Raw genomic sequence first — 22,905 nt, forward strand, 5'->3', positions numbered from 1 at the left:
GAGCCACTGATGTAAGTCCTGGAATCCAAAGGCCGAGAAGTCTGGAGTTATTGTCCAAGGACGGGAGAGGAAGAGTGTATCCCAGCTCCAGCAGGTAGATCAGCACATTCATTTTTTCCCTGGTTTTTCTTCTCTCCAGGCCCCCAGCAGATTGAATGGTGCCCACCCACATTGCAGGCAGATCTTTCCCACCTAGTCCACTCAGACTCACACACTAATCTCCTCTGGAAACACCTTCACAGAGACACTCAAAAGAATGCTTTAGTAGGTTTCTAGGTTTTCCTTAATCCAGTTAAGTTGACACCTAAAATTAACCATCAGAGAGAGATTCCAAGCATAAGAAAGGCACTGCACCAAGGCTGCCTTGAAGATGTAGGGGACTGGCCAGGTGCAGTGGCTCACACCTGTAATCTCAACACTTTGGAAGGTCAAGGAGGGCAGATCACTTGAGGTCAGGAGTTCGAGACCATCCTGGCCAACATGGTGAAACCCCATCTCTACTAAAAATACAAAAATTAGCCAGGCGTGGTGGTGCACGCCTGTAATCCCAGCTACTGGGGAGGCTGAGATAGGAGAATCTCTTGAACCCAGGAGGCAGAGGTTGCAGTGAGCCAAGATAGCATCACTGCACTCCAGCCTGGGTGGCAGAGCAAGACTCTGTCTCAAAAAAAGAAAAAAAAAAAGAAAGAAAAGAAAAGATGTAGGGACCACAGGAAGTATCCCGGAAGCCTCTGGGAACACAGAGCAGCCCCCGCTGCTCACAGCCAGGTAGGAATCAGGATCTCAGATCTACAGCCACAAGGAACTGGATTCTGCCAACCTGAATGAGTCTAGAAGTAGATTCTTCCCCAGAGCCCAGCCCATGGACACCTTGGTATCAGCCTTTTGGGACCCTGAGCAGAGAACCCAGCCAAGCCCAGACTTCTGACCTACAGAACTCTGAGATAATAAGTGGGTGTTGTTTTAAGCTGCTAAGTCTGTGGTCATTTGTCACACTGCAATAGAAAACAAACACATATGGCCACACCTAACTGAGAGAGGTTGGTAAATGGTGTCTCAAGCTGGATATTCATGTGCATTGCTAAACTTGGAGGAGGAGTTCTATGATGAAAGAAAGAGAAGCATGAATATTAGGGAGATGATAAGACATTCTTCCACACACTGTAAACCTGCCCTGTCCAATACAGCACACACTAACCACATGTGGGTATCTTTTTTTTCTTTTTTTTTGAGATGGAGTCTCGCCCTGTCGCCCAGGCTGGAGTGCAAGGGTGTGATCTTGGCTCACTGCAACCTCCACCTCCCAGGTTCAAGCAATTCTCCCACCTCAGCCTCCAGAGTATTTGGGATTACAGGCACCTGCCATCATGCCTGGATAATTTTTGTACTTTTGTAGAGACAGGGTCTCGCTCTGTTACTTAGGCCGGAGTGCAGTGGTGCAATCTTGGCTCACTGCAACCCCAACCTCCTGGGCTCAAGTGATCCTCCCATTTCAGCTTCCTGAGTAGCTAGGACTACAGATGCACACCACCACGCCTGGCTAATTTTTGTAGAGACAGCTTCTTGCTATGTTTCTTAGACTTGTCTCGAACTCCTGGGCTCAAATGATCCACCAGCCTCAGCCTCCCAAAGTGCTGGGATTGCAGGCATGAGCCACTGCGCCTGGTCTAAAAACACTCTTTTCATTCAGCACCATAGGTTTTAAAAGGCAGTGTTCCCATAAGAAATAATGGCAAAGAAAGGAACTCCCAGTCACATTCAGCAAACCTGTTTTCCCAGCTAATTCATGCACTGGTTGATGCAGGTAAGTGTACAGGGGAGGTTGATGGAGAGATAGGAGGGTCCTGGAAACAAAGGAAGACTGTGACATGAGATGACTGCAATCGTGGAGACTCAGATGGTGCTTGTACTACCACGGTTCATCTTTTGAGTATGGGCATGTCATAGTCTGGACCAGAATCTAAATTCTAGTAGCAAAGCAGGTAGGGTGGTTATTGCATAAGGAGGTATCACAACCTGTCATTTGGGGAGGGTGAGGGAAGGACTGGCTGTCACAGCTTGGCCTCACCAAGGACGTATGTGTAGTGCCCTCTGGTGGCCTGCAATGGCACGCAAGCCAGCCAAATCAGAATCCCCCATCTCTCACCCCCCACACCCCCACCCTCCTCCCAGCCACCCCCATCTCAGGCAAGACAAAGCCAGAGTCCTAACTGGTCTCCCTGCTTCCACTCCTGTCCACCAGAATGATTTGTTAAGATCATCAGATCATGTCACTCCTCTGCTCAAAATTCAGGGTAATTTCCCTTCTCCCTGAGTTATTTAGCCACAGAACTCACAGTGGTCTCCATGGCTGTACTCGGTATGGCGCCTCCCAGCAACCTTTCTGTCTCCACTTCCTGCCCCTCTCCCGGCTGCTCACCCTGCTGTAGCCACGCCAGGCTGCCTGCTCTTCCTCTGCCAGCATAACCCACCAAGCACACTCCCACCTCTGCATTTGCTGTCTCCCCCACCTGGAATGCACAGATGACTCCTTCATGTCCTTCATACATGTGTCAAATATCACCACATCATCTTTTGCACTAAATTAAAAAACAGCCCTCCTCCCAGCACACTATATCCCCTTTAGCTGGATTCATTTTTTGCCATAGTATTTAATACCATCTGACGTATTACATATGTATTTACATATATATATGTGTGTGTGTATTTATATTTATTACCTATCTCCCACTACTAAACTTTCTGCTTTTTTGAAAAAGCAGAAACTTTGTTTTGTTCCCAGTTGAATCCCCAGGATCTAGAACAGTGTCTAGCCTATAGTAGGTGCTCAAATATATATGTTGGGGAAATAAATGAATCAAGATCTGAATAATGAGCAGGCATTGTATGACCTTCATTGTTTCTTTCTTGAATATTAAGACACTATCACAAAAAGGACAACTCTACAAATATACATAAAATTCATAAAATTCCTATTATATCCCAGCAGCTGGGGCAAAGAAAAAAAAAGAAAAAAATTCCAGTATAATCCCAACAGTTTTTTTTTTCCCAACCACCCCAGATACATCAGACAGATGGTATACATCTCTTCGTGACTCAATCTGCTGAACGATGCAACTGTCACAGTATCCAACAGGTTTCTTTTTAATTGGATTAAATTATCTGATGATTTATTTGGAAAGAATAAAGTACTTGTAAATAGCCAATAAATGTAGAAAGAAGTACACTAAGGGTGCACTTGGCTTACTAGATCTCAGAAGACACTATAAAGATACCACAATAGCATCAATATAATATTGGCCTGGGCATAGACAAATAAACCAGTGGAATAGAAAAGAGAATCCAGGAATAGATATCTGTTTTTAAGAACATAAAATGTGAACAGTGCAATTTTAATTCAGTGGGATATGGATGGATTATATAATAAATGATGATATCTGTCAGGAAAATAATTAGACCTCCATTTTATATCATACAAAAACAAGTTCCAAGTAGATTAAATACTAAAACATAGCAGGTACTTTTATTTATTCATTTATTTATATTTATATTTATATTTTTGAGGCAGGGTCTTACTCTGTCACCTGGCCTGGAGTACAGTGGCACAATCACGCTTCACTGCAGCCTCAACCTCCCTGGCTCAAGCGATCTTCCTACCTCAGGCTTCCAAGTAGTTGGGACAGGTATGTGCCACCACGCCTGGCTAATTTTTTGTATTTTCTATAGAGACAGGGTTTTGCTATGTTGTCCCAGGCTGGTCTCGAACTCCTGGGCTCAAGTGATCTGCCCACCTCAATCTTCCAAAGTGCTGGGACTACAGGTGTGACCCACCATGCATGGCCAGCAGGTCCTTTTAGAACCCCAACTAAGTTCAGAATATAGTTAATTTGGTCCTCATGCCTATATGAAGAAATATTACTGATTTCATCAAAGTCACAATTTATAGTGTACATTCTTAATCTTTTGGTTGTAAAAAGTCCCATTTCACAACTGGGCTGAGAGTATGAAAGCCCAGATTGAATGAAGGGGGAGTCCGTGGTGTGGAGAGGGGGACTGGTAGTGGTAAGAATGGGGTGCTGGAGCCCAAGCATGAGGAGAGTTTCCATAGGAAAGTAGGGGTGGTGACTCTAGCTGCCCAGCTGAGAATATCAGAGTCCAAGCCAGGTAAGGAAATGGTTCATGGAGGGGCAGGACAAGAGATTGATCAAATAAGTAAATATTTTGAGAATAATGGGAGTGAAGCTTCTATTTAAAATGAAAGAATAAATATAGTAATGAGGAAACTAGAATAAACCCTGTGGCATTAGACTGGAATTGAAGGTATTGGGGGTGGATTCATGGTTTTCTTTTTTTCTTTTCTTTCTTTCTTTCTTTTTTTTTTTTTTTTTGGAGACAGAGTCTGGCTGTCACCCAGGCTGGAGTACAGCGGTGCAATCTCAGCTCACTGCAATCTCCGCCTCCTGGAATCAAGCAATTCTCCTACCTCAGCCTCCTGAATAGCTGGGAATACAGGCATGTGCCACCACACCCGGCTAACTTCTGTATTTTTAGTAGAGACAGGATTTCACCATGTTGGCCAGGCTGGTCTCGAACTCCTGACCTCAAGTGATCTGCCCACCTTGGCCTCCCAAAGTGCTGGGATTACAGGCGTGAGCCACCGCACCCAGCCCATGGTTTTCATTTGATCTAAATATCTTCACCATGTTGAATCTAGACAAGAGGATACATCAGACAAACGCAGATCAAGGGACATTCTATAAAATAACTGGCCTGTTATCTTCAAAAGTGGTCATGAAAGTAAAGGAAAGACTGAGGGACTGTTCCAGACTAAAGAAGACTAAAGAGGGATGAAAACCAAAAGCAGTGTTTTGATCTTGGGTTGTATTCTTTTGCAAGGACATTATTGGGACAATTGGTGAAACTTGAATGGAGTACATTGATGCGACTGTAGTAAAACATCATTGTCAGTGTCCTAGTTTGGATGGTTGTATTATACTTAGGTAAGGAAATGTTGCTGTTTGTGAGAAATACACACAGTAAAGTATTCTCGTGGGCAACAGGGCATGTTGTTGGCAACATACTCTTAAATGGCTCAAGGCAAAAAAAATTTTTTTGCCCTTGTCTTGCAATTTTTCTGTAAGTTTAACATTATTTCAAAATAAAAAGAAAAGGAAAAATTATTGTTTTAACTACTAACCCAATGAGGAAATAAACATAAAACAAAGCTGCACATGCACGATTAGAACTTCTAGGCTAGGCAGGGTGGTTCACGCCTGTAATCCCAGCATTTTGTGACGCCAAAGCAGGCAGATCACTGAGCCCAGGAGTTTGAGACCAGCCTGCATGCGAAACCCCATCTCTACAAAAAATACAAAAATTAGCTGGGTGTGGTGGTACATGCCTGTAGTCGCAGCTACTCAGGAGGCTTAGGTGAGAGGATCACTTGAGCCTGGGAGGTGGAGGTTGCAGTGAGCCGAGATCGAGCCACTGCACTCCAGCATGGGCAACAACTTCTAGTTACATGTACCTGTATACATACTTCAATACAAAATAATTGTCAACTACCAGAAAGAATGATTTGATGTATTTCTAGAAAGAAAGGAGCACTGGGTGCTGAGCGTGGTGGCTCATCCCTGTAATCCCAACACTTTGGGAGGCTGAGGTGGGCGGATCGCCTGAGGTCAGGAGTTCGAGAGCAGCCTGGCCAACATGGTGAAACCCCATCTCTACTAAAAATACAAAAATTAGCAGGGCATGGTGGCGCGCGCCTGTAATCCCAGCTACTCTGGAGGCTGAGGCAGGAGAATCGCTTGAACCCGGGAGGCAGAGGTTGCAGTGAGCTGAGATTGCACCATTGCACTCCAGCCTGGGCGACAAGAACGAGACTGTGTCTCAAAATAATAAATAAATAAAGTAAAATAAAATTAAGCAGAACATTTGTTACTGCCCATTAGTCTATATATATATATTCTAGTTTAAGGTCACTTTTCTTTCAACACAAAGTGGATCACCAAAGTGGATCTCCCAAAGTTCTGCTCCTGGGAGAATTCCCCTTCATCATTGTCTTTCAAGACTGTCTCAGAGTAATGCTGTCCATTGCCCACTTGTTTCCTGCACCTGTATACTAAGCTGACCTGCTGTAAAAAAGCACAGGCTTTTTTCTCCTCCTTCAGCTCCTTCATATAAGACTCCTCATAAAGGCAAAGGCATGAATTGAGGGAGAGTAATTGGTTCTACAGTGGTAGGGACCATGGGAGTCTGGGCTACCTGCTCATGCAGCTTTCCCAGGTCCTCTGGTCCTATTTGTGACTGATACTAGACATATCGCATCAATGGTTTTGTTTTGTTTTGTTTTGTTTTTTGGTTTTTTGTTTGTTTGTTTTTGAGACAGAGTCTCGCTCTGTCTTTCCAGGCTGGAGTGCAGTGGTACCCTCTTGGCTCACTGCAACCTTTACCTGATCTTCCCGCCTCAGCATCCCAAGTAGCTGGGATTACAAGCATGCACCACCACATCCAGGTACTTTTTGTATTTTTAGTAGAGGAAGGGTTTCACCATGTTGGCCAGTCTGGTCTCAAACTCCTGACCTCAAGTGATCCGCCCACTCAGCCTCCCAAAGTGCTGGGATTACAGGCATGAGCCACCACACCTGGCCCATGTCACATCACTATTATGATGGAGTGTTGCTGTGCACTGCTGACCTTATGAATTGGCTGTTCTGAGAGGACTCAAACCATAACGGGAAATTCCAGCTGCGCAGTCATTTGGTCATGATCCACCATTTTGTTTCTTCTAAGGGCCAGTAGCATACCAGAGTTGCTTTTTTGTGGTGTTTTGTTTTTGAGACAGAGTCTCGCTCTGTCACACAGCCTACAGTGCAGTGGCACGATCTTGGCTCACTGCAACCTCCGCCTCCCGGGTTCAAGTGATTCTCCTGCCTCAGTCTCCTGAGTAGCTTGGAGCACAGGTGCACACCACCACACCCTGCTAATTTTTATATTTTTAATATAGACGGGGTTTCACCATGTTGGCCAGGCTGGTCTCGAACTCCTGACCTCAAGTGATCCACCCACCTCAGCCTCCCAAAGTGCTGGGATTACGGGCATGAGCCACCACACCTGGCCCGGAGTTGTTTTTCAACAGCATGTTTAAATCTTCACTGCAGATGGTAGGGTCTTGCTCCAGAGCCCCAGTGCCACTTCCAAAGCTTGACACAAATTATACATAGCATCTTCTCCCACTTCTGATAATCTGCAGCACCATAGGATATGCTGAATTGTATTGTCCTAGGAGTAGGACTGTTTACACTGTAGCCTGTATCTACTGCAAAGCTCTGTCATGCTCTGGGCCCGCTTTAGGCCTTGCTCAAAGCTTCCAGTCTTTCGTGACACCTGGTATATAGACTACAGCAGCATCCTTAGGTGTAGAATATGCTGACTCTAGAATCTGAAGAGATCCACCAGGTGTTGCGCTTCCTTTTCTGTGGGAGAAGGCATAAAATGCAATAATTTGTCTTTTACTTTGAAGAGGATATCCCAACATGCCCCTGACAACTGTACTCCTAAAAATTTTAGGGATGTTGGGGCTTGGCGCAGTGGCTCATGCCTATTATCTCATCACTTTGGGAGGCCGAGGTGAGCAGATCACCTGAGGTCAGGAGTTTGAGACCAGCCTGGCCAACACAGCAAAACCCCCATCTCTACTAAAAATATTAAAATTAGCTGGGCATGGTGATGGGTGCCTGTAATGCCAGCTACTCGGGAGGCTGAGGCAGGAGCTGGGAGGCAGAGGTTGCAGTGAGCAAGATCGTGCCACTGCACTCCAGCCTGGGCGACAGAGCGAGACTCCATCTCAAAAAAATAAAAAAATAAAAATTTTGCTGGGCGCGGTGGTTCACACCTGTAATCCCAGCATTTTGGGAGGCTGAGGCGGGTGGATCACGAGGTCAGGAGATCGAGACCATCCTGGCTAACACAGTGAAACCCTGTCTCTACTAAAAATACAAAAAAATAGCCGGGCATGCTGGCGGGTGCCTGTAGTCCAAGCTACTCGGGATGCTGAGGCAGGAGAATGGCGTGAACCCGGGAGGGGGAGCTTGCACTGAGCCGAGATCACACCAGTACACTCCAGCCTGGGCAACAGAGTGAGACTCTGTCTCAAAAAAAAAAAAAAATTTATAGATGTAGAAGGTCCCTGAATCTTCACAGAGTGCCCTCTTAAGTTCCTGTCTTATTTACCAAGGCCTTCAGTGTATTATCCATCTCTTGTTCATCTGGCTCATTAACATATTGTCATCAATGCAATGGATCAGCATGAAACTCTAAAGTATGTCCAGATAGTTCAGAGGTGTACAATCTTTTGGCTTCCCTGGGCCACATTGGAAGAAGAATTGTCTTGGGCCACACATAAAATACACTAACACGAACGATAGCTGATGAGCCAAAAAATAAATCACAAAAAAGGCTAGACGCAGTGGCTCACGCCTGTAATCCCAGCACTTTGGGAGGCCAAAGTGAGCAGATCACTTGAGGTCAGGAGTTTGAGACTGGCCTGGCCAACATTGCAAAACCCCTCTCTACTAAAAATACAGAAATTAGCTGGGCATGGTGACGGGCGCCTGTAATCCCAGCTACTCGGGAGGCTGAGGCAGGAGAATCGCTTGAAGCCGGGAGGCGGAAGTTGCAGTGAGCTGAGATTACACTACTGCACTCCAGCCTGGGTGACAGAGCAAGACTCTGTCTCAAAAAAAAAAAAAAATTATAATGTTTTAAGAAAGTTTCAAAGCTCTCCTGTGCCATGTACAGCCTGCAAGCCGTGGGTTGGACAAGGTTGAGATAGTCCAAATCTCTTCAGACTATATTTTACATAGAGTGGAAGGCATAGCCCTGGGAGGAAAACCTCACATGTATATTGTTGCCCATTCCATGTAAATGCAAACTTTTTTCTGACTCTTTTTCTTTTTCTGATTAGGATAAAAAAGAACACATTTGCCAAATCAGTGGTTGTATAATATGTTCCCGAGGCCAAAGTAATCTGCTGTAGCAAAGATACTACATCTTACATAATGGCTGTAATCGGGGCTATAGTACTTGGTTGAACTCATGGCAGTCTACAGTCACCTTCCAGGATCATCTGGTTTCTATAAGGTCAAGAATGGTGAATTAAACAGATACGTGATAGAAACCACCATCCCTGTATCCTTTATATCCTAAGGATGGAACTAATTTCTGCTGTACCTACTCTCAACACTTTTCTTTGTTGTCCCCCAGGAGTAAACCAATCCTGGTTATGAACTCAGAGACTGGGAAATGACCACTGAGTGGCTCCAAGGACCCAATGGCTGTACTGTAAGCCAGGCCCAAGACAGGATTTCACTTACAACCTGGCCCCATGTGCTTCCCGCACTCTAACAAGGAGAGGTTATGATGGTGCTTCAGGCCTCGAGCATCATTGTCATCACAGACCCTATATCCAACAGACCCTGATATGTCTAGGTATTTTTCTTTCCCAGGTGCACAGTTACCCAAATAAATGGCCATTGGTCTTTTTGAGAAAGAACTGAGGGGATCATTATCACATATTCTTGTTATAGTATTGAGGGTCCTTCCTCCTAGGGACCCAGCCACCTCTTTAATCATGGGATTCCAAGTCTCAAGCTGGCTCTAGTCTGAACACTAGGAAAGGGATTGTGAATTTTTCTTGGGCTATGGCCTTCAGTCTTCTAGTCATCTTTCCTTAATTTCTTCTGCTAGTACAAGCTGAGTAGTACCCTTAACAATTGCCCATCTAATTTGCCCGTAGGGACATTTTGCTTTATTAGTCATCTCCATAACTCTCTGTTGGCCAGGTGTTCCTGGCTGCCACTCAAACCTCACCAGCCATGATGATAATTGCCATTGCCTAGCTTCCGGAAGTTAAGCACTGCCATCTGGCCTTTTGTTTGTTTGTTTGTTTCAGTGTCCCATTATCCTCATTGCTATCAGTAAGTCAAGTTCTGTACTAGTCTCTTCTATTATCAGTCCTAGCCTACAGAGGAGAGCGAGTACTTATCTTTTTAGTACTTTTTATTCTGGTGAGCCTCTCCCCAGCAAATTCTTTCTTTTTTTTTTTTGAGTCAGAGTCTTGCTCTGTCACCCAGGCTGGAGTGCAGTGGCACAATCTTGGCTCACTGCAACCTCCGCCTCCCAGGTTCAAACAATTCTCGAACCTCAGCCTCTCGAGTAGCTGGGATTACAGGCACCTGCCACCACACCCAGCTAATTTTTGTATTTTTAGTAGAGATGGGGTTTCACCATGTTGGTCAGGCTAATCTCGAACTCCTGACCTCAGGTGTTTCACCCGCCTTGGCCTCCCAAAGTGCTGGGATTATAGGCATGAGCCACCAAACCCAGCCCTTTTTTTTTTTTTTTTTTTTTTTTTTTTGAGATAGAGTCTCGCTCTGTCACCCAGGCTGGAGTGCAGTGGCACAATCTCGGCTCACTACAACCTCTGCTGCCTGGGTTCAAGCGATTCTGCCTCAGTCTTCCAAGTAGCTGGAATTACAGGTATACACCACCATGCCTGGCTAATTTTTGTATTTTTCTTTTTTTTTTTTTTTTTTTTTTTTGAGAAGGAGTCTCGCTCTGTCTCCCAGGCTGGAGTGCAGTGGCACAATCTTGGCTCACTGCAAGCTCCACCTCCTGGGTTCACGCCATTCTCCTGCCTCAGCCTCCCAAGTAGCTGGGACTACAGGTGCCCGCTACCACGCCCAGCTAATTTTTTGTATTTTTTTAGTAGAGACGGGGTTTCACCATGTTAGCCAGGATGGTCTCGATCTCCTGACCTCTTGATCCGCCCGCCTCGGCCTCCCAAAGTGCTGGGATTATAGATGTGAGACACTGCGCCCGGCCAATTTTTCTATTTTTTAGTAGAGACGGGGTTTCACCATGTTGGCCAGGCTGGTCTCGAACTCCTGACCTCAAGTGATCCACCCACTTTGGCCTCCCAAAGTGCTGGGATTATAGGCGTGAGCCACCACGCCCGGCCTAATTTTTATATTTTTTTGGAGAGACAGGGTTTCACCATGTTGGCCAGGCTGGTCTCAAACTCCTGACCTCAAGTGATCCACCCACCTCGGCCTTCCAAAGTGCTAGGATTACAAGTGTGAGCCACCATGCCGGGCAGCAAATTCTTCACGGCCTTGATAAGGAGTGTGTTGTTATGGTTTGAATGTGGCCCCTAAAAATCTGTGTGTTAGAAACTTAATTGTTCTCCCCTCATAAATGGATTAATGTCAGTTCTGCCCTCATGAATGAATATATGGAGTAATGAGAGTTCTGCCCTCTTGAATGGAGTAATGTCATTATCATGGGAGTAGGTTCGTTATCACGGGAATGGCTTTGCAATAAAAACAAGCTTTGTTTTTTTGTTTTTTTGTTATAAAAGCAAGCTCTATCATGGAAATGGCTTTGTTATAAAAGCAAGCAAGAGTAACCAGAATCTTTCTGGTTGCCCTCTCACCATGTGATGTTCTCTGCTATGTTATGACACAGCAAGAAGGATCTCACCAGATCCTGACTTCAGGCTCTTGGGCTTCCCAGCCTCCAGAACCATGAACTCAGTAAACTTCTTATAAACTACCCAGTCTGTGCTATGCAGTGAGAGCAACAGAAAACAGATGAAAATGTGTTCTCTGGGCCTTCTCATGAGGCATAATTAGCTAGGAGATCTTCTGGTTACCTATAGTCTATCCATTCTGGCACACCTATTTCCCTGAGTCTTTTCATTCTACCATCACTATCTGCCATAGCAATTCCGGCATGTAAGCTTTCTTTGGCATAGGTCATCACTTTTTCCATGCTTCTAGGATCCATCCTGGTAGTAAGATTGTACCATCTCCTATTGTCCTTGCCAGGATGTTAAATCTTGTATTTTGAAAGAGAGATTCCCGCCGGGCGCAGTGGCTCACACCTGAAATCCCGGCACTTTGGGAGGCCGAGGCAGGCGGATCACAAGGTCAGGAGTTCGAGACCAGCCTGGCCAACATGGTGAAATCCCGTCTCTACTAAAAATACAAAAATTATCTGGGCATGGTGGCAGGTGCCTGTAATCCCAGCTACTCGAGAGGCTGAGGCAGGAAAATTGTTTGAACCCAGGAGGCAGAGGTTGCAGTGAACTGAGATTGCGCCATTGCACTCCAGCCTGACAGGGTGAGACTCCATCTCAAAAAGAAAGAAAAGAAACGAAAAGAAACAAAGAGGGATTCCCAAGTCAATAAACTCTTCCCTATCCAATTTTATATTCCTTCTCCTTCATCAAGCACTCTCAGAATCCAGTTCCACATGTATCTCCCTGGCTCCTGCCAATACATGCTGGCTAGGTCTTGCTATTTCTGTGGCATATAGTCCCTTTCCACCCCTATCATACGCAGCACCTCTCCAGCTGGGTTATGCTGCAGCTAACCTAGTATAGGCTAGGAGGGAATGTGGGGGCAGATTCTGAGGGGGAGCTGTTGCTTTGTGGAGAAAGGCACTGCATTGTCCCTCAGCAGGGAGAGAGTGGTAGTTCTTACTAGGGAGGAGTGGGCCAATTCTGTAGGCTCAGGAGATTTAGAGGAATTTGTGGAGTCAAACTATTCAGGAGAGGCCAAGGCGAGTGGATCACTTATGGTCAGGAGTTCGAGACCAACCTGGCCAACATGGTGAAACCCCGTCTCTACTAAAAATACAAAAAAAACTAGCTGGGCATGGTGGTGCATGACTGTAGTCCCAGCTACTTGGGAGGCTGTGGCAGGAGAGTCGCTTGAATCCTGGAGGCAGAGGCTGCAGTGAGTCAACATCACACCACTGCACTCCAGCCTGGGAGACAGAGCGAGACTCCGTCTCAAAAAAAAAATCTTTAGGAGCATCCACTCTGATATCTCCATTCCACGTGTCAGGGTCCCAAGCTTTTCCAACCAGGACTTTGACTTTAGCATAAGAGATGTGCCTTATTTGGACATTTAACTGTCTTTGAAGTCAGTTGCTCAGATTATTATTATTATTATTATTATTATTATTATTTTAGATGGAGTCTTGCACTGTCCCCCAGGCTGGAGTGCAGTGGCACGATCTCCATTCACTGCAACCTCTGCCTCCCAGGTTCAAGCGATTCTCCTGCCTCAGCCTCCCTAGTAGCTGGGATTACAGGCGCACGCCACCATGCCCAGCTAATTTTTTGTATTTTTAGTACAGACGGGGTTTCACTATGTTAGCCAGGCTGGTCTTGAACTCCTGACCTGGTGATCCGCCCGCCTCAGCCTCCCAAAGTGCTGGGATTACAGGTGTGGGCCACCATGCCTGGCCAGTTGCTTAGATTATTAAGTCCTAGGCTTTGTCCTTGCTTTTCTCCACCCTTTCACTGCTAGAGATGTTGGCTTATTTGTATAAACCAAAGAGGCCTTTTCCTTTTCATAACCTGGATTTTTTTTTTTTTTTCTGAGATGGTCTTACTCTGTTGCCCAGGCTGAAGTGCAGTGGCACGATCTTGGCTCACTATAACCTTTGCCTCCCGGATTCAAGCAATTCTCCTGCCTCAGCCTCCCAAGTAGCTGGGACTACAGGTATGTGCCATCACGCCTGACTAATTTTTGTATTTTTAGCAGAGATGGGGTTTCGCCATGTTGGCCAGGCTGGTCTCAAACTCCTAACCTTAGGTGATCCACCCGCCTTGGCCTCCCGAAGTGCTGGGATTACAGGCATGAGCCATTGCACCTAGCCCCATAACCTGGATTTTAATGCATGTTACTGGCCCTAAGTTGTTTATTATCCTGTAGCACATCCATGGAGCTTGGCAATAGCCACCAATTCCATCATCCTCATAGCTACTACTCGCTCCATACATCTCAAGTACCTGGCACATTGTGCCCTTAGAGTATCCAGTTCTACTGGTACATTCTCCCAATTTGCTGCCATTTGTCTGTGCTCTGCCCACCTCCACTAATGGGATCCTCATCATCAGATGGGTGGTGATCCAGTTCCAAACCCCATCTTACCATCTCCTTTCTCATCTACTTTGGTAGCAACTGTGGAAGACCAGATTCTCAAGAAGGAGATGCTGAGATAGAGTTTGGGAGGCAAAATGTTTATTAAGGACCCATACCTGTGAAAGGAAGGAAGAAAAAGCAGGACTGGGCAGAGGGAAAGTCAACCTGTGCTGCAGGCTCGACCAAGCTCAGCCAATCAGCAGGTCACTCTAGAATGAGAAGTGCTCATCAGGGCTTTCCAGCATCAAGTTTAAATGGCTGGACCTTTATACCTCTGCCTTGCTCAGTCACCAAATGTGGGCTACCCCAGGAAGGGCATGACCTCAGGTGAGGCAGCCCTGCAGCTGAAGCAGGCTCTGAAGGAACTGAAAGCTGGTATTGTCTGCTGCCCTCTCTCTGCAGCTAGGCAGCATGTCCTTTCTTGAAGGTGATCTGGGCAACACATCACCATGTGTCTCACAATGACATACAGACATGAAGGGACATAAATCCTAAGTATACAATTTGGTGAACTCACCCAGCTCAAAAAGTAGAAATGATCTGCATCACAGAACCCCCATTTATTCCTCTTCTCAGTCAATCTCTCTTCCCAAGGTAACCACTATCCTTCTTCTATCACCATAGACTCATTTACCTGCTTTTTAAATTTTTAACTGTGGTCAAATACACATAATATAAAACTTACCATGTGAGCCATTTTTAAGTGTGCAGTGCGCCGTGTTAAATACATTCACATTGTTGTGCAACTAATCTCCAAAACTCTTCATCTTGCAAAACTAAAACTCTGTACCCATTAAACAAATCCCCATTATCTTTTCCCAAGCCTTTACTAACTACCATTCTACCATTCTACTTCCTTTTTTTTTCTTTTCTTTCCTTTTTTTTTTTTTTTTGAGAGAGAGTCTCGTTCTGTCGCCCAGGCTGGAGTGCAGTGGTGTAATCTCAGCTCACTGCGACCTCTGCCTCCCGGGTTCAAGTGATTCTCCTGCCTCAGCCTCCCGAGTAGCTGGGACTACAGGTGCCTGCCACCATGCCCAGCTAATCTTTGTATTTTTAGTACAGACAGGGTTTCACTTTGTTGGCCAGGCTGGTCTCGAACTCCCGACCTTGTGATCTGCCCACCTCAGCTTCCCAAAGTGCTAGGATTACAGGCGTGAGCCACCACGCCTGGCCTACCATTCTACTTTCTGTGTCTATAAATCTGACGCTCAAAGTACTTCATACAAATGGAATCATACAGTATGCATCTTTCTGTGCCTGGCTTATTTTACATAGCCTAATATCCTTAAGTTTCAGCCGTGGTGTAGCATGTGACAGGATTTCCTTCCTTTTCAAGGCCGACTAATATTCCGCTGCATCTTGCTGGGCACAGTGGCTCATGCCTGAAATCCGAGCACTTCGGGAGCTTGAGGTGGGTGAATCACTTGAGGTCAGGAGTTTGAGACCAGCCTGGCCAACATGGTGAAACCCCATCTCTACTAAAAATACAAAATTAGCCAGGTGTGGTGGCGCATGTCTGTAATCCCAGCTATTTAGGAAGGTGAGGCAGGAGAATGGTTTAAACCCAGGAGATGGAGGCTGCAGTGAGCTGAGATGGCGCCATTGCACTCCAGGCTGGAAAACCAGGGCAAAACTACATCTCTAAAAAAAAATAATAAAAAAATTCCACTGTATCTATATGCCACATTTTGTTTATCCATACATTCATCAATGGACACTTGGGTTACTTCCACCTTTTGGTTAGTATAAATAATATTGCTATGAACACAAGTAGATTGTTTACCTGCTTTTGAGCTTTTCATAGAAATGAAATGAATTCTACCATGTGTATTATTTTATGTTTGGTTTCTTTCCTTCAACATTGTGAAATTCATCTGTCTTATCGCATGTAGCAATAGTTTACTTTTCTCATTGATATATAGTAGTTCATTGTATAATCACATCCCAGTCTGTTTATTCCATCTACCAGTGATGGACATTTAGGTTGTTTCCAGGTTGTATCTGTTATGAATAGTGCTGCTATAAACATTCTTGTTGGTGTCTTTTATTATACGCATGTATGCATTTCTGGATGTAAACACCTAGGAGTTAAATTGCTGGGTCATAGATTATGTTTGTTTAGTTTTACTAGACACTGCCAAATAGTTTTCCAAGATGACTATACCAATTTACCTCCTCCGGAACACTGAATGAGCATTCCAGTTGTTTGGTATCCTCAATAACACTTGATGTCATCGGTTATTTTAATTTTAGTCATTCTCATTAATGTAAAGTGGTATCTCATTGTGGTTTTAATTTGTATTTCCCTAATGACTAATGAGGTTGAAAGACTTTTTATGTTTATCAGTCAATTGGATGTGAAGCGCTTGTTCATGTTTTCTGTGAAGTGCTTGTTCATGTTTCTTGCCCTTAATTTAGTTGTCTGTTTTTTTCCTTATTGATTTGTAGTATTGTGGTGTATGTATGTATTTTTCCAAGGGTGATTCTCCAGATGGCATGGGCTTGCTCCAGAACCCCAGTGACCCTGCTAGGACTTGCCACAAATTACACACAGTGTCTTCTCCCATCTCCCACACAAATGTGTGGGTGTGTATGTGTATGTATTTTTTGTTTTGTTTTGTTTTGTTTTGTTTTTAAGATAGAATCTCATCCAGTTGCTTAGGCTAGAGTGCGGTGGTGCAATCATAGCTCACGGCAACCTTGACCTCCTGGGCTCAAGTGATCCTCCCACATCAGCCTCACGAGTAGCTGGAACTACAGGTGCCCGCCACCACACCCAGGTACTTTTAAAAAAATTTTTGGACTGGGCACAGTGGCTCATGCCTGTAATAGCAGGACTTTGGGGGGCCAAGGTGTATACATCATCTGAGGTCAGGAGTTTGAGACCAGCCTGGCCAATATGGTGAAACCCCATCTCTACTAAAAATACAAAAATTAGCCGGGCGTGGTGGCGGGCGCTTATAGTCCCAGCTACTTGGGAGGCTGAGGCAGGAGAATCGCTTGAACCTGGGAGGCGGAGGTTGCAGTGAGCCGAGATTGCACCACTGCACTCCAGCCTGGGCGACAGAGCAAGACTCTGTCTCAAAACAAAACAAAACAAAACAAAACAACAACAAAAAATTGTTTTTGGAGAAATGAGGGTCTCCCTATGTTGCCCAGGCTGGTCTTCAACTCCTGGGCTCAAGTGATCCTCCTGCCTCAGCCTCCCAAAGTGCTGGGATTATAGGCATGAGCCACCAGCCTGCATGTATTCTTGACAAGGGCTCGAAGTTTAACATGAGGATTGCAAATATAGTCTCCCTCTCTATGGTTTGCCTTTTTTCCCTCTTAATGGTGTCTTTTGATTAGTTCTTCATTTTAATAAATTCAAATTACCAATCTTTTTCTTTATGACTAGTGCTTTTTGTGTTCTGCTCACTAATTATTTTTAAAATACACATAAGAATAAACATATACCCATCGACATAAAAATATTCTTCTGTGAACCATCTATGATCATATTGTGTAACACTACTGACCTCTTGGATGAAGCCCAACTGCCTACTATGAAACACCTGATCAAGCCCCTGCCAAGCCCTCCAGCCCCATCCCACTGCTCCCTGCCCTGCACTTCATCCTTCCACTAACCAAGCAACTGTCACAGAGCATGGCATTGCTAACCACCCTGCCTTTGCACCAGCAGTGTGGAAATAACAGTGTGTCGGACACTGTGGCCCACCCTCCTTCTCCCCTTTCCCACCAGAGCCCTGACTTTGCATAGGTGTCCACTCTCCCCCACATAGCCCTGTGCTTCAGGGCAAGATGCCCCCACCTCAGCCACAGGAAGGGCATCCTGATGGCCTAATCCAATTGTGGTTCCACATTCCTCCTGCCATGGACATAGGACCCAATTCTAGCTAATGAGATGCAAGAGGCTCCTGGGAAAGTCATCCTTGTTCCTGCCAAAGAGAACAGGAAGAGTTAGATCATTACTCATGTTGGATGTTGTTAGGCTGGATGATAAATCCCATACACTGAGGACAGCACTGAGACTTGTCTGATAGAAGCTGGGCCTTTGGTGACATGGAGTGCCAGTGATCATACTCTGCCTAAAGAACAACCTTCTGGCTGGGCATGGTGGCTCACATTGTAATCCTAGCACTGTGGGAGGCCAGGGCAGGAGGATCACTTGAGCCCAGGAGGTGGAGACTGCAGTGAGCCATGTTCGTGCCACCGCACTACAGCCTGGGCAACACAGCAAGACCCTGTCCCAAAATAATAAAATAATAATTTTTTAAAACACAAAAATTAGTCGGGTATGGTGGTGCATATTTCCCAACTACTTGGGAGGCTGAGGCAGTAGAATCACTTGAACCCAGGAGATGGAGGTTGCAGTGAGCAGAGATCGGACCACTGCACTTCAGCCTGGGTGACAGAGCAACACTCCATTTCAAAAATAATAATAATACTTTAAAGGCCAGGAGCAGTGGCTCATGCCTGTAATCCCGGCACTTTGGGAGGCTGAGGTGGGCGGATCACTTAAGGTCAGGAGTTTGAGACCAGCCTAGCCAACATGGTGAAACCTTGTCTCCACTAAAACTACAAAAATTAGCTGGGAATGGTGGTGCGCGCTTGTAATCCCAGCTACTGAGGAGGCTGAGGCATGTGAATCGCTTGAACCCAGGAGGCGGAGGTTGCAGTGAGCCGAGATCGTACCACTGTACTCCAGCCTGGGCAAATGAGCGAGACTCCATCTCAAAAAAAGATAAATATAAATAAATAAATAAATAAATAAAAGTGTAATCTGAAGCTCAGCATGGCATGGTGGTTCATACCTGTGATCTCAGCACTTTGGGAGGCCAAGGCAGGTGGCTGTCTGAAATAATAATAATAATAATAATTTTTAAAAACCAACCTTCTGCTGGTCTACATTTCCTTATGATTGAAGTCAGTTTGAATCATGGTTTCTGTCCCTTTTAACTGAAAGCACCTCACTAGTAGGACCTTAACTGACCTTGGATGAATTACTGAATGTGGATGTATTTGGTGTGTTATGATGTTTAGGACCAGCTTCATGGGTGTGCAACCTGTGCTGTCACACCAGGCCCACACTTAGTAGGGCCCCACGCTTGGTTTAATGTTCTGCTTTCATGGTTTTGAAATTCTTTTATATATATATATATATATATATTTTTTTTTGTATTATACTTTAAGTTCTAGGGTACATGTGCACAATGTGCAGGTTTGTTACATATGTATATATGTGCCATGTTGGTGTGCTGCACCCATTAGTCATTTACATTAGGTATATCTCTGAAATTCTGAAATTCTTAATAACTTACGAACAAGGAGCCCTGCATTTTCTTTTTTCTTTTTTTTTTTTTTAATTTTTTTTTTTGAGATGGAGTTTTGCTCTGTCGCCCAGGCTAGAGTGCAATGGCACGATCTTGGCTCACCGCAACCTCTGCCTCCTGAGTTCAAGTGATTCTCCTGCCTCAGACTCCCGAGTAGCTGGGATTACAGGCATGCGCCACCACACCCAGCTAATTTGGTATTTTTTAGTAGAGATGGGGTTTCTCCATGTTGGTCAGGCTGGTCTCGAACTCCCGACCTCAGGTGATCCGCCCGCCTCAGCTTCCCAAAGTGCTGGGATTATAGGCGTGGGCCACCGCGTCTGGCCTGGGCCCTGCATTTTCATTTTGCACTGGGCCCTCCTAATTATGTAATTGGTCCTGGTGATGTGACATTTCTTATCTCCTTGTTTTTCTTTTTCTGCCCTTTCAATCTTTGAATCTGCACAGCTTCATCCACAAGACTCTAATTCACATGCTTCATCTGCCAAATCCACCAGCTTAACTGCAAAATGAGGAGGTTGAACCATTATCTGATCTCTATGGATACCTTTTAGAACTGTTAAGAATTCACCACTGGGCATGGCGGCTCACACCTGTAATCCCAGCATTTTGGGAGGCTGAGGCGGGCAGATTGCTTGAGCTCAGGAGTTCGAGACCAGCCTGGACAACATAGCGAGACCCCATCTCTACGAAAAGTACAAAACTTAGCCAGGTGTGGTGGTGTGTGCCTATAGTTCCAGCTACTTGGGAGGCTGAAGTGGGAGGATGGCTTGAGAGGTTGCAAGGAGCCGAGATCGAGCCACTGCATTCCAGCCTGGGTGACAGAGCAAGAGCCTGTCTAAAAAAAAAACCAAAAAACAGACAAACAAAAAAACTTAAACTTTCTTGCAGATGAGCAGTCTGTGTTAAAAAAGAAAAAAAAAAGAAGGAAAAAGAATTCAACTTTCTCCCCAGCCATTTTGGTAAGCAATGACTTTTCAGTATTCCAGAAGGCAAAATTCAAGTGCCCTGGCCTGGCATTCAATATCTTGTTCCATATGTTGTTCTTGTTACTTTCTGACACCAGCACCCATTACTCCCCAGTAAGAATTACCCACTTTAACTAAAAAGAATGATGATGATAATAATAATGATAGTAACAATAATAGTGAAAACAATGCATTCAAATAATGGCTTATATACTGTAGTCATACATATTTACATTTGTTCCTCACAATAATTCTGTGAGATATTATGTGAAAAATAATTACTCTGGACCTTAATTCTATTACAAATAGAATTTACTAACAAGCACTATATCTCATGCAAAAGTTCAGAAATTTAATAAGTATAGTTAATTACTAGTCATTTATGACAACTTTTTTTTTTTTTTTCTGGAGACAAGATCTTGCTCTGTTGCCCAGGCTGGAATATAGTGGCAAGAGTGATCCTCCTGGGCTCAAGTGGTCTTCCTGCCTCAGCCTCTCAAGTAGCTGGGACTACAGACATGTGCCACCATGGGTGGCTATTTTTTAAATTTTTGTAGAGACAGAGTCTTACTATGTTGCCCAGGCTGGTCTCAAACTCCCGGGCTCAAGCCATCCTCCCACGTTGGCCTCCCAAAGTACTGGGATTACAAGTGTGAGCCACTGCACCTAGACTTATTACAACTTTTTATTTGAAATAATTTCAGACTTACAAAATGATTTCAGGAAAGGTCAAAGACATCCCATGTACTTTTTTTTTTTTTTTTTTTGAGACAGAGTCTTACTCTGTAACCCAGGCTGGAGTGCAGCGGTGCGATCTCGCCTCATTGCATCCTCCGTCTCCCAGGTTCAAGCAATTCTCCTGCCTGAGCCCCCTGAGTAGCTGGGATTACAGGCAGCTGCCACCATGCCCAGATAATTTTTGTGTGTTTTTGTTGTTGTTGTTTTGTTTTGTTTTGTTTTGTTTTGTTTGAGACAGAGTCTCACTCTGTTGCCCAGGCTAGAGTGCAGTGGCGCAATCTCAGCTCACTGCAATCTCCACCTCCCGACTTCAAGCAATTCTTCTCCCTCAGCCTCCTGAGTAGCTGGGATTACAGGCATGTGCCACCACACCCTGCTAATTTTTGTATTTTTAGTAGAGACAGGGTTTCACCATATTGGCCAGGCTGGTCTCGAACTCCTGACCTCGTGATCCGCCCGCCTCGGCCTCCCAAAGTGTTGGGATTACAGGTGTGAGCCACAGGGCCCGGCCTGTATTTTTTGTTTTTTTGTTTTTTGTAGAGACGGGCTTTCACCACGTTGGCCAGGCTGGTATCGAACTCCTGGCCTAAAGCGATCCGCCCGCCTTGGCCTCCCAAACTGCTGGGATTACAGGCGTGAGCCACAGCACCCGGCCCCATATACCCTTTATTCAGATTCTCAAAATGTTAATATTTTACCACATTTGCTTTATCATTTTCTTTTTTTCTTTTTTTTTCCCAAGACGGAGTCTTGCTTTGTCGCCCAGGCTGGCGTGCAGTGGTGCAGTCATGGCTCACTGCAACCTCAGTCTCCCAGGTTCAAGCAATTCTCCTGCCTCAGCCTCCCAAGTAGCTGGGATTACAGGTGTGTGCCACCACACCTGACTAATTTTTGTATTTTTAGTAGAGACAGGGTTTCATCATGTTGGCCAGGCTGGTCTTGAACTTCTGACCTTGTGATCTGCATGTCTCAGCCTCCCAAAGTGCTGGGATTACAGGCATGAGCCACCGCGCCTGGCCCCATATGACGTTTATTAAGATTCTCAAAATGTTAACATTTTACCACATTTGCTTTATCATTTCTCTCTCTCTCTCTCTCTCTATATATATATACACATATATATATACACACACACACACACAGGTAATATATATGCATACAGACATATATACACACACAAATATATGTATGATATATGGGATTATTTTTCCAGAACCATTGGAGAATAAATTGCAAACAGGATGAAATTGTATCTCTAAATACTTAAGTATGTGTTTCCTAAAACAAGAATATTGTATTCTCTTGTATAACAGTAGCACAATTATAAAATAAAAATAATAACATTGATATAATAATATTACCTAACCCAGAGACCTTATTCAGATATCCTCCACTGTCTTGATAATGTTTTCCACAGCAAAAAGAAAAATTATTTTTCTAAGGTCAGGCATGGTGACTCATGCCTGTAATCTCAGCACTTTGGGAAGCCAAGGTGGACAGATCATCTGAGGTCAAGAGTTCGAGACCAGCCTGGCCAACATGGTGAAACCCTGGCTCTACTAAAAATACAAAACTTAGCCAGGCATGGTGGTGCACACCTGTAGTCCCAGCTACTCAGGAGGCTGAGGCAGGAGAATCACTTGAACCCAGGAGGCGGAGGTTGCAGTGAGCCAAGATAGCATCACTACACTCCAGCCTGGGCGACAGAGCGAGACTCTGTCTCAAAAACAAGAAAGAAAAATTATTTTTCTGGCTCAGGATCCAATCCAGGATCACACACTGCACTTAGTTGAGAAATCTCTTTAGTTTCTTTTAATCTGGAATAATTCCTCAGTCTGACTTTGCCTCCCACGATCCTTTGTCACT

The 22,905-nt window shown here is 44.9% G+C and overlaps 1 long non-coding RNA gene and 1 other non-coding gene across 2 annotated transcripts; one reads left to right on the plus strand and one right to left on the minus strand.

Moving 5' to 3' along the window:
* Positions 1-1,832: 1,832 nt before the first annotated feature.
* LOC129394043 (uncharacterized) lies at positions 1,833-22,328 on the plus strand. Its single transcript, XR_010109958.1, has 4 exons — positions 1,833-3,136; positions 3,565-3,683; positions 13,458-13,577; positions 14,037-22,328. It is a non-coding gene; the product is annotated as an uncharacterized LOC129394043 (long non-coding RNA).
* On the minus strand, positions 3,060-3,129 carry LOC112437346 (small nucleolar RNA SNORD77). Its single transcript, XR_003025969.1, has one exon. It is a non-coding gene; the product is annotated as a small nucleolar RNA SNORD77 (small nucleolar RNA).
* Positions 22,329-22,905: the final 577 nt, after the last annotated feature.

This window comes from Pan paniscus, chromosome 16 (assembly GCF_029289425.2).
Source record: "Pan paniscus chromosome 16, NHGRI_mPanPan1-v2.0_pri, whole genome shotgun sequence".
NCBI classification, from domain to species: Eukaryota; Metazoa; Chordata; class Mammalia; order Primates; family Hominidae; genus Pan; species Pan paniscus.